This window comes from Labeo rohita, chromosome 23 (assembly GCF_022985175.1).
Source record: "Labeo rohita strain BAU-BD-2019 chromosome 23, IGBB_LRoh.1.0, whole genome shotgun sequence".
Classification (NCBI taxonomy): domain Eukaryota; kingdom Metazoa; phylum Chordata; class Actinopteri; order Cypriniformes; family Cyprinidae; genus Labeo; species Labeo rohita.
Genome location: NC_066891.1, coordinates 3,359,573 through 3,369,847, shown reverse-complemented (window position 1 = coordinate 3,369,847; position 10,275 = coordinate 3,359,573). Strand labels below are relative to the sequence as shown.

The following is a 10,275-nucleotide window of genomic DNA, read 5'->3' as shown; positions in this document are numbered from 1 at the left end:
CTAGAGATCTCAACAATGTCTCAGTCTGTTAACAAGATCCAAATTTGCATTTCTTTGAAAATCTAATGAAAGTCTAATTCTTCCATATTTCACCTCTAAATATCTCAACATCTCAAAAACCTGATTTTTCAATATGAATTTCTCATCTAATCCTTCTGAGACCATATTACCCAAGCATCTCATGAGAAAATTCTCAAATTAGGTCTTGTTAACATCTCAAACTATCTCCTAGACAGCAATGAGATTAAATAAAGAGCAGTTACAGTCTCCTGCTTCTCTCAAGTTTCTTCTAAAAAGATGCAGTGATCTTACGTTTCCTCTAAATATCTCAAGTGCCTCAAATTGTGGTCAGATTGGCATTGCTTTGAAAATCTACATTGAAAATCAGATTCTTCAATATAAACTCAAATATTTCTCATCTGATTTCAAGATCTCTTTCATATCTCACGTTATTGTTCTAGGCAGCAATGAGATGAAATTGGAGCAATTATAGTGTATTGCTTCTCAGATTTGTCTCCTGAAATATGCCAGTGATCCCACATTTCTCTAGAGATCTCAACAATGTCTCAGTCTGTGTCCAAATTTGCATTGTTTTAAAAATCTGGATTGACAAGTCTGATTCCTCCCAAATAATTCTCCTCTAAATATCTCAACCACGTCTTAGTGTCTGAAAAACCTGATTATTCAATTATAATTTCCTTCTGAGACCATATTACCAAAGCATCTCATAAGAAATATCACAAATTAGGTCTTTTTAACAATATGAAACAATCTCCTAGACAGCAATGAAATTGAATAAAGAGCAATTACAGTCTCCTGCTTCTCAGAATTTTCTTCTAAAAAGACGCAGTGATCTCACATTTCCTCTAAATATCTCAAGTGTCTCAAATTGTGTTCAGGTTTGCATTGCTTTGAAAAGTTAGATTCTTCAAAATAAACTCAAATATTTCACAAATGAGATCTCTTTAACATCTCAACTGATTGTCCTAGGCAGCAAGGAGATAAAATTAGAGCAACTATAGTGTCTTGCTTCTCAGATTTTTCTCCTGAAAGATGTCAGTGATCTCACTTTTCTCTAGAGATCTCAACAATTTCTCAGTCTGTGTCCAAATTTGCAATGCTTTGAAGATCTGCATTGGTAAGTCTCATTCCTGCAAACCCAAATATTTCTCCTCTAAATATCTCAACAATGTCTCAATATCTCAAAAACCTGATTTTTCAATATGATTGTTCTATTTTGTATTCCTGAGACCATATTACCCAAACATCTCATTAGAAAAATCACAAATTAGGTTTCTTTAACATCTCAAATAATCCCCTGGCAGCAATTAGATTGAATAAAGAGCAATTACAGTCTCAATTTTCTTCTAAAAAGACGCAGTGATCAGTCAAATTCTTAAATGCAAACTCAAATATTTCTCATCTAATTCACAAATGAGATCTCTTTTACATCTCAGTCCATTCTCATAGCAATGAGATTAAATAAAATGCAACTGAAGAGTTCAGATGCAAAAGCCTCTAAATCCATCTGACGTATTTCTTTAAAATTAGCATTTCTTTCTGGCTACTTTGTATAGGTTTCTATATAAGTACTGGTACTTCTGATTGGGCTGAGGCTGGAATTTAGCGTGTTTTAAGTAAAAGTATTTTAAGGACGTATACTATGTGTCGGGAGCATTCAATCTGTATCATTATCTCATTTTTGACCGAGATGGCTTTTAGCTGGTTTTGCATCTGAACTCTTCAATTACAGCCTGAATTTTCTCTTAAAAACACCCAGTGATCTCACATGTCTCCTTTAAATATCTCAGATATGTCTCAAACTGTGTTATATTCTTCAATATAAACTCAAATATTTATCATTTGATTTACAAATGAGCTCTCTTTAACATCTCACTTGATTGTAGGCAGAAATGAGATTACACTGGAGCAATTATGATGTACTGGTTCTCAGATTTTTCTCCTGAAAGATGCCACTGATCTCATGTTTCTCTAGAGATCTCAACAATGTCTCAGTCTGTGTCAAAATTTGCATTGCTTTGAAAATCTGCATTTGTAAGTCTAATTCTTCCATATAAACCCCATATTTCTCCTCTAAGTATCTCAACAATTTCTCAGTATCTCAAAAACCTGATGAGATCTTCTGAGACCATATTACCCAAGCATCTCATTAGAATCACAAATTAGTTCTTGTTAACATCTCAAACAAACTCCTAGAGAGCAAAACTGAATAAAGAGCAATTACAGTGTCCTGCTTCTCAGAATTTTCTTCTAAAAAGATGCAGTGATCTCACGTTTCCTCTAGAGATCTCAACAATATCTCAGTCTGTGTACAAATTTGCATTGTTTTGAAAATCTGCATAGATAAGTCTCATTTCCTCTAAATTTCTCAACAGTGTCTCCAATTGTGTTCAGATTGGTATTGCTTTGAAAATCTAAATTGAAAAGTCAGCTTCTTCAATACAAACTCAAATATTTCTCATCTGATTCACAAATGAGATCTCTTTAACATATCAACTGATTGTCCTAAGCAGCAATGAGATTAAATTAAAGCAATAGTGACTTGCCTCTCAGATATTTCTCCTGAAAGATTCTCTCAAAAACCTGATTTTTCAAAGAAATATCCTATTTCCTATTCCTGAGACCATATTACCCAAGCATCTCATTTGGAAAATCACAAATTAGGTTTCTTCAACATCTCAAATAATCCCCTGGCAGCAATTAGATTGAATGAAGAGTAATTAGTCTCTTGCTTCTCTGAATTTTCTTCTAAAAAGATGCAGCGATCTCATGTTACCTCTAAATATCTCAAAAATGTCTTTGCACTATTTTGAAAATCTGCATTGACAAGTCCCATTCCTCCATATAAACCCAAATATTTCTCCTCTAAACATCTCAACAATGTCTCAATATCTCAAAAACCTGATTCTTCAATATAAATTTGCTTCTGAGACCATATTACCCAACCATCCCATAAAAAAAATAAAAATCACAAATCAGGTTTCTTTAACATATCAGACAATCTCCTAGACTACAATTAGATTGAATAAAGAGCAATTACAGTCTCCTGCTTCTTGCAGTGATTTCACATTTCCTCTAAATATCTCAACAATGTCTCAAATTGTGTTCAGATTTGCATTGCTTTGAAAATCCGCATTGATTAGTCTGATTATTTCAAACAAACACAAATATGTATCCTCTAAATATCTCAACATTGTCTCAAACTGTTTAATCTGCACTGAAAATACGGTTTCTTCAATATGAATTTCTTATCTAACCCTTCTGAGATCATATTACCCAAGTATCTCATAAGAAAAAAAATAATAAAAACACAAATTAGGTCTCTTTAACATCTCAAACAATCTCCTAATGAGACTGAAAATAAAAAGCAATTAGTCTCCTGCTTCTCAGATTTTTCTTCTATAGTAAAGACCCCAGTGAATTCACTTATGTCTCCTCTGGACATCTCAATAATGTCTCAAATTGTGTTCAAATTTGCATTGGAAAGTCAGATTCTTCAGTATGAACTTAAAAATGTCTTCTCTAATTCTTCTGAGACCAAATTGAGCATCAAATTAGACATCTCATTATAAGAGACGTCTCTTATAATCTGCAATGAAATAAAAATAGCAATTAGAGTCTACTGTTTCTCTGATTTTCCTCCCACAGTAAAAGACCACAGTAATCTCATGAATCCCTCCAGCGATCTCAACAATGTTTTAGAATGTATACATTTGCCAAGATTCCAAACTCTGCATTGAAAAGTCTTAAATATTTCTCATCTGATTCGTCTGAGATCAAATCACCCAAGTAACAAATGAGGAAACTCATAAACTACACCTTTTTAATATGTCTGCTAGACAGCAACGAGACTTCTCACAAAACATCTTGAGACCTTCAGAAATGTCTACATTCTTTAAGTTTTCAAACACTGACTGATTAATGGAAATACAGCACAGCATTATAGTACATCTCGATATAAACATGCAATCTTTATAGAAAAAAGACGTTTTGATTCTAAAAGCTTTCAGAGTGAAGTGTTGATGAAAGATGTTCGTAACGTGGGTTCGGACTCATTCCGGTTACCTGCGTTCTTTTCATATAGAGTTTAAGCTCAGCTCAAGGAGACAAACATCCCTTGGCTCAGAGTTAAGGGCAGAACGGACGTGTGTGAACTGATGAACGTGTGATTGGGATGCAAAGAGTCGACCGGTGTGGTTTAGCACTGAACGTAAGCTTGGATTACTCTTATGTTAGCAAGAGCTCTTCACGTCCGCAGGCGCTTGTGCACTTGACTAGGTTTAATGTTTGAAGTGTGTTTCCAGAGACTCTCTATATGAGGACGCTGCATGTAAATGCGCACATGCATGCATATATGGCTGTGCGCTCAAGGGCAAACGCACACATACAGCACGTTATTAAGCAGTGCAATGGCCACATTGACGTCTTGACCCCTCCTTTCTTAAGGATGAACTCTCATTCCCAGCTGACTGGAACGGACGTCATGTTTCTGCTGTCGCTGTTATCATCGGCGCTGCAGGGGGTGAGCAGAAGGTTCGAGTGCTTTACACACACACACAGATGTAGATGTTTCTCACTCGCACATCGTCTGCACCTAAAGGGCGAGTGAAAGGCAAGAACATTAGTAAATAACCAACGTCATGAGTTTTAAATGATGAAAGTGGAAGCTGGAGATTATAAAAGCAAGTTTCAGCTTGATAGTTAAAGGTCACATCAGATAATCACTAAATAGACTCATTGCTCACCTTCTGTTCTCTGTGTAAACGTTCGAATAAAAGAATCTGCTAAATTAATGAATGTAAATGTACTGTTTAGTGGCCCTAAAAATTGTTTTGTTTTATAAAAAGTAAAGGAGACCTAAAGACACACTCTGAATACATATCTGAATGTCTGTGCATTGTATTGCAAAATTTCAATGTAAAAGAAGGTTGTTAAGAAAATAATAAAATTTATTTTCAAATTAGCAATATCTATATTGTTCAAAATGAAGACAAAAGAATAAAGTCATTTGGACACTTAATGGTAGTCAAACCATGTATACAATGCCGTTTTAGGGCCACGTTAAAAAATAAAAAAATCTAAAATTGCAAGATAAAAGTCGAAATTACAAGAATAAAGTCAAAATGTTTCAAGAATAAAGTCGAAATATTTCAAGAATAAAATCAAAATGTTTAGAGAATAAAGTCCAAATATTTTGAGAATAAAGCCAAAATGCTTCAAGAATAAAGTCGAAATGTTTTGAGAACAAAGTCAAAAGGTTTTGAAAATAAAGCAGAAATGTTTTGAGAATAAAGCTGAAATTTCGAGAATTAAGTTTAGAATAAAGTAGATATGTTTCAAGAATAAAGTTGAAATGTTTCGAGAATAGTCAAAATTTCAAGAGTTAAATTGAAATTTCGAGAATTAAGTCGAGAATAGAGTCGAAGTGTTTCCAGAATAAAGCTGAAATGCTTAGAGAATAAAGTCGAAATGTTTTGCAAGAAAAGGTAAAATTCTTCAAGAATAAAGTCGAAATTTCGAGAATTAAGTCAAGAATTAAATCCAAATGTTTCAAAAATAAAGTCAAAATGCTTTCAGAATAAAGTTGAAACGTTTCAAGAATAAAATCTAAATGTTTCAAGAATAAAGTTGAAAATTTAAGAAAAAAAGTAAAAATTTCGAGAATTAAGTCGAGAATAAAGTGAAAATGTTTTGACAATAAAGTTGAAATGTTTCGAGAATAAAGTCGAAATTTTGAGAATTAAGCTGAAATTTTGAGAATTAAGTCGAGAATAAAGTCAAAATGTTTTGAGAAAGTCAAAATCTTTCGAGAACAAAGTCTTAATGTTTTGAGAATAAAGTCAAAATGTTTCAAGAATTAAAACGATCCCATAATAAAAAGTCACAGGTTACATCTCTTCACCCAACGTAGAGGAGTTTGAATGGGTGCCGTCAGAATGAGAGTCCAAACAGCTGATAAAACATCACAATAATCCACAAGTAATCCACACCATGCCAGTCCATCAGTTAACATCTTGTGAAGTGAAAAGCTTTACTTTTGTAAGAAACAAATCCATCATTAATGCTATTTTAACTTTAAACCGTTGCTTTCAGCTAAAATATGAGTCCATAATATTGCTTTCTGCAGTAAAAGGTCATCTTGTCTTAATCAAAATAGAAATATGCACAGATCAAGCACCATTTACAAGCCAAAACAGCTCTAAACAAATATGTGGGTGGAGATGGAGATATACTTTTTCAGTGGAGACAACTTTATTATGCATTATGGACTCGTATTTTGGCCAGAAGCAATGGTTTAAAGTTAAAAACGTCTGGATGATGGATTTGTTTCTTACAAATACACAGCTTGTGGGTTCATGAGATGTTAATTGATGGATTAAGGTGGTGTGGATTACTTGTGGAATATGATGATGCTTTTATCAGCTGTTTGGACTCTCATTCTGATGGCACCCATTCACTGCAGAGGATCCATTGGTGAGCAAATGATATGTTTTTTATTATCTCAGTTGCTTCTATACAGCTACAAGATTAATTCATTGATATATTATTTAAAATAAGACAAAACGATCATTTAGAGACTTTACGGTAGTCAAACTATGTGGAACATGCCTATAGTTGGAGAAAAGATGCTTCTAAACTCCTCAAATCTATAATACAAGTTGCACAAACGGTCCACTTTCAGCTTTCAAACTTTAAAAGTAGCTCAAATGATCTAGATTATAGATCTAGATGTTATTTAGGTCAACATCAAAAGCTTCAGAGTCGAGTTCGACACAGATCTGAGCACAAACCAGCAGGGACAAACACTCAGCTGCTGAGTCCATATGCCTCCGATTTTCTCATTCAGCTTCTCTGTACATGCTGGAAACTCTACAGCACATGCACCTGTAAACCTGCTCTCGAGAGTAAACTGAAATGCTTTAGAGAGGAAAAATTTAAAACACTGGGCTAAAATAATCCAGTATTCTAAGTGCTTAGATGAATCCAAACTAATTAAATGTTGATTCATTAAATTTTGAGAAGTTTTGACCTTTGATGGACCCCTAGTTAGAGAAGATTAATGTGATTAGTTCGGGTAGATTAGGGTTAGATGATTTTGGGGTTTATTCTGCACCTGTCGTACAGATCTGAGATCAGATTACTTCCGCTCCTGCTGATTGAAAGTGTGTTATGCAATGTTACAGATCTAATAAACTGATTCCAGTGCACTACTGTATCATTCTGTGTATTTTATACCTGTTTGCTTGAACAATGGAAGACCAATTAACATGCTGCTGGTTGCCAATGCTATTATTTCTTCATTACGCATTCAATGTCATGACTCCAGATTTTGCATTTTGCTAATGGTAATTTAACATATGCCTTTTTATTATGGAAAGTGACTTACAGTACACTAATTATAGAGAAAAACCAAGGGTGGAGTGTTTTTCCTCAAGGACACAATGGTAACGAGGCAAGACTGTTATTTTCCAAATAACCCCTGAACACACCACTATCATCAGAACAAAACGAAGCCTGAATCCTCTCAAGCACATGATGAAACCATCAGATGCGTCTGGAGGACTATAGACATGGTTTGCATCACTGAGAGCTGCCGGGAAAGACTAATGATGCGCTAGTAACTCTCAGAGGTCGTGGATTAACTGTTTATCTTTATCAGAAAAACTGGTTGTCTGCTTAACACCCAAATCCACAGAGGTCACCAATCCCCAGTGTTAATTTAGTATTATTATATATATACGTCATATTATTTATTAATATGTTTAATTAGGTTTTATTTCTATATTTTCAGTTTTAGTTTTAATAATTGTATGTGCTATCGTCATTTTTTTAAATCTTTATTTTTACTTTTTTTAAGTAATTAATGTGCTTTTCTCAGTTTTACTATTTTTAATATTTCTATTAATCTTTTTTTTTGAACTTTAACCCTTTAACTGTCACTCCCATTTTTGAACAGAGACATAAAAATGCACTATCCACACTTAGATTTTTATAATTCATGAATGAAAACAGTTTGTAATATGATCTTAATGTAATCTTTATTTTAACTTATTTTTATTTCAGTTTTAGTCATTTTATTATGTGCTTTTGCTATTTTTTATTATTGTTTATAATATTTATATAATCTATTTTATTTTTACTTATTTCAGTGTTAGTAATGTTATTATGTGCTTTTGTAATTTTTATTAGTTTTTTTTCCCAAATATTTATATTAATCTATTTTATTTTTACTTATTTATATTTCAGTTTTAGTAATTTTGCAATATGATTTTGTCATCTTTTTCAAATATTTCTATTCATCTTTACTTTAACTTGTTTTTATTTCAGTTTTAGTCATTTTATTATGTAGGGCTGCAACGATAATCGCACGATGTCGTGAGGCGCGTTTAGTCAATGAAGCCGGTACTTTGATTAGTAGTAAAAAGCTCCATCGCAAAATCGAATCGCGATTTTGACGTAGCTTGTCAGTGCTTTACGGCTCTGTGTATTACTTGCCGCTCCAGCTGAACGCACGTGATGGAGCTTTACTACTAATCAAAGTACCGGCTTCATTGACTAAACGCGCCTCACGACATTGTGCGATTAATCGTTGCAGCCCTATTATTATGTGCTTTTGCCATTTTTATTAGTTTTCTCCCCTAATATTTATAATCTATTTTATTTTTACTTATTTCAGTTTTAGTAATTTTGTAATCTGCTTTTGTCATTTTTAATTTTTTTTTCAAATATTTTTATTTATCTTTATTTTAATTTCAGTTTTTTGTGATTTGACTGTGCTTTTGCCATTTTTATGTTTTTTTCCCCTCACATTTATATTAATCGGTTTTATTTTTACTTATTTATATTACAGTTTTATTGATTATGTAATGTGCTTTTGTCATTTTCTTTTAAATATTTCTATTAATCTTTTTTTAACTTATTTTTATTTCAGTTTTATCAATTTTGTTATGTGCTTTTATTACTTTTTATTAGTTTTTAATATTTCTATTAACCTTTATTTTATTTTTATTAATTTTTAAAATATTTTTACTATTCCTTATTTTATTACAGTTTTAGTAATTTCAATTTTAAACTTTTAAAAAGAATCCAAAACAAGGGACATCGTAAAGCTTTTTAACTTTACCAAGCCATTTCAGTGTTCAAGCACTGAAATTGAATGGATCAGATACGGTAAACGAAGAGTGTGCTTATGATTTTCCCAGCAGTTTCAATGCATATTAAGATGTTTTTGCGCTCAGCAGCGACTCGAATCTGATCCGTAATTAATTGCATCAGCTGTAAATGCGGCTGTGTAAATGATTTTGCCCGGATTCTCTCTTTCGATCCCGGTCTTCACCCGCCCCCATTCCTCATTCCAGGAAGAGTGTCTTACAGGAAGGTCAGGGCCTGAGCCATGGATCTGCAGTGATTGAAATCTCCTCCAGCGCCTGACACCCACCGCCCTCATAAATAACCCCACCGCGCTCAAATGGAGCTGGGAATGAGGAAAGGGGGAAAAAAAAAACACATCAGATCTTTTTAGAATAGGACCAGAAAAACGTTCTCAAAGAAACCTGCTAATGGCATGTGATAGAGAGGGGCGGAGTATGCAAATTTGAGTAGCATTCTTTTAGGGTGTCTCTGTGTGTGGGGAGATGGAGAAATCTGCTTATTTAGAGTCGTGTCTGTCCTGCAGATGAACTATTAAAGCGGCCTGTGGGGAAAAAGGTCAGATCAGAGCCAGAGATTGAGGTGCTGGACATTGATTGCCGTCACTGGAATCAAAACATCCTAATAACACACTAGATTCTACTAAAAATGGTCTAAAACTCACCGCTACCATGCTAGGATGGTCTAGGAGGCTGCCAGGGTGTTAACAGCCAGTTGCTTGGGTCTTTTTGGTGGTTGTTAGGTCGATAGCTGGTTGCTAGGGCGTTGCTATGTAGTCATGTTCTGGTGGTTTCTAGTGTGTTGCTAGATTCTAGGATTCAAGTGGTTGATAGAGCATTGCTATGCAGTTACTAGGATGATCTGTGTGGTTGTCAGGGAGTTGCTAGGGTCTTTTTGGTGATTGCAAGCTTGATAGCTGGTTACTAGGGTGTTGCTATACAGTCACTAGCATGTTCTGGTGGTTTCTAGTGTGCTTCTAGGTTCTAGGATGTTCTGAAAGATTGCTAGGTGGTTTTAGGATCTAGGTGGTTGATAAAGCGTTGCTATGTACGTACTAAGATGTTCTGGAAGGTTGCCAGGGGGTTGCTAGCTAAGGACCTTCTG

The 10,275-nt window shown here is 34.1% G+C and overlaps 1 long non-coding RNA gene across 1 annotated transcript in view; it reads right to left on the bottom strand.

Annotated features, from left to right (window-relative positions):
- Nucleotides 1-3,841: 3,841 nt before the first annotated feature.
- LOC127154972 (uncharacterized) overlaps nt 3,842-10,275 on the bottom strand; it is a 28,817-nt gene continuing 22,383 nt past the window's right edge. Inside the window, exon 3 of the long non-coding RNA XR_007825520.1 lies at nt 3,842-4,615. This is a non-coding gene — a long non-coding RNA (uncharacterized LOC127154972). The remainder of the gene's footprint in view (nt 4,616-10,275) is intronic.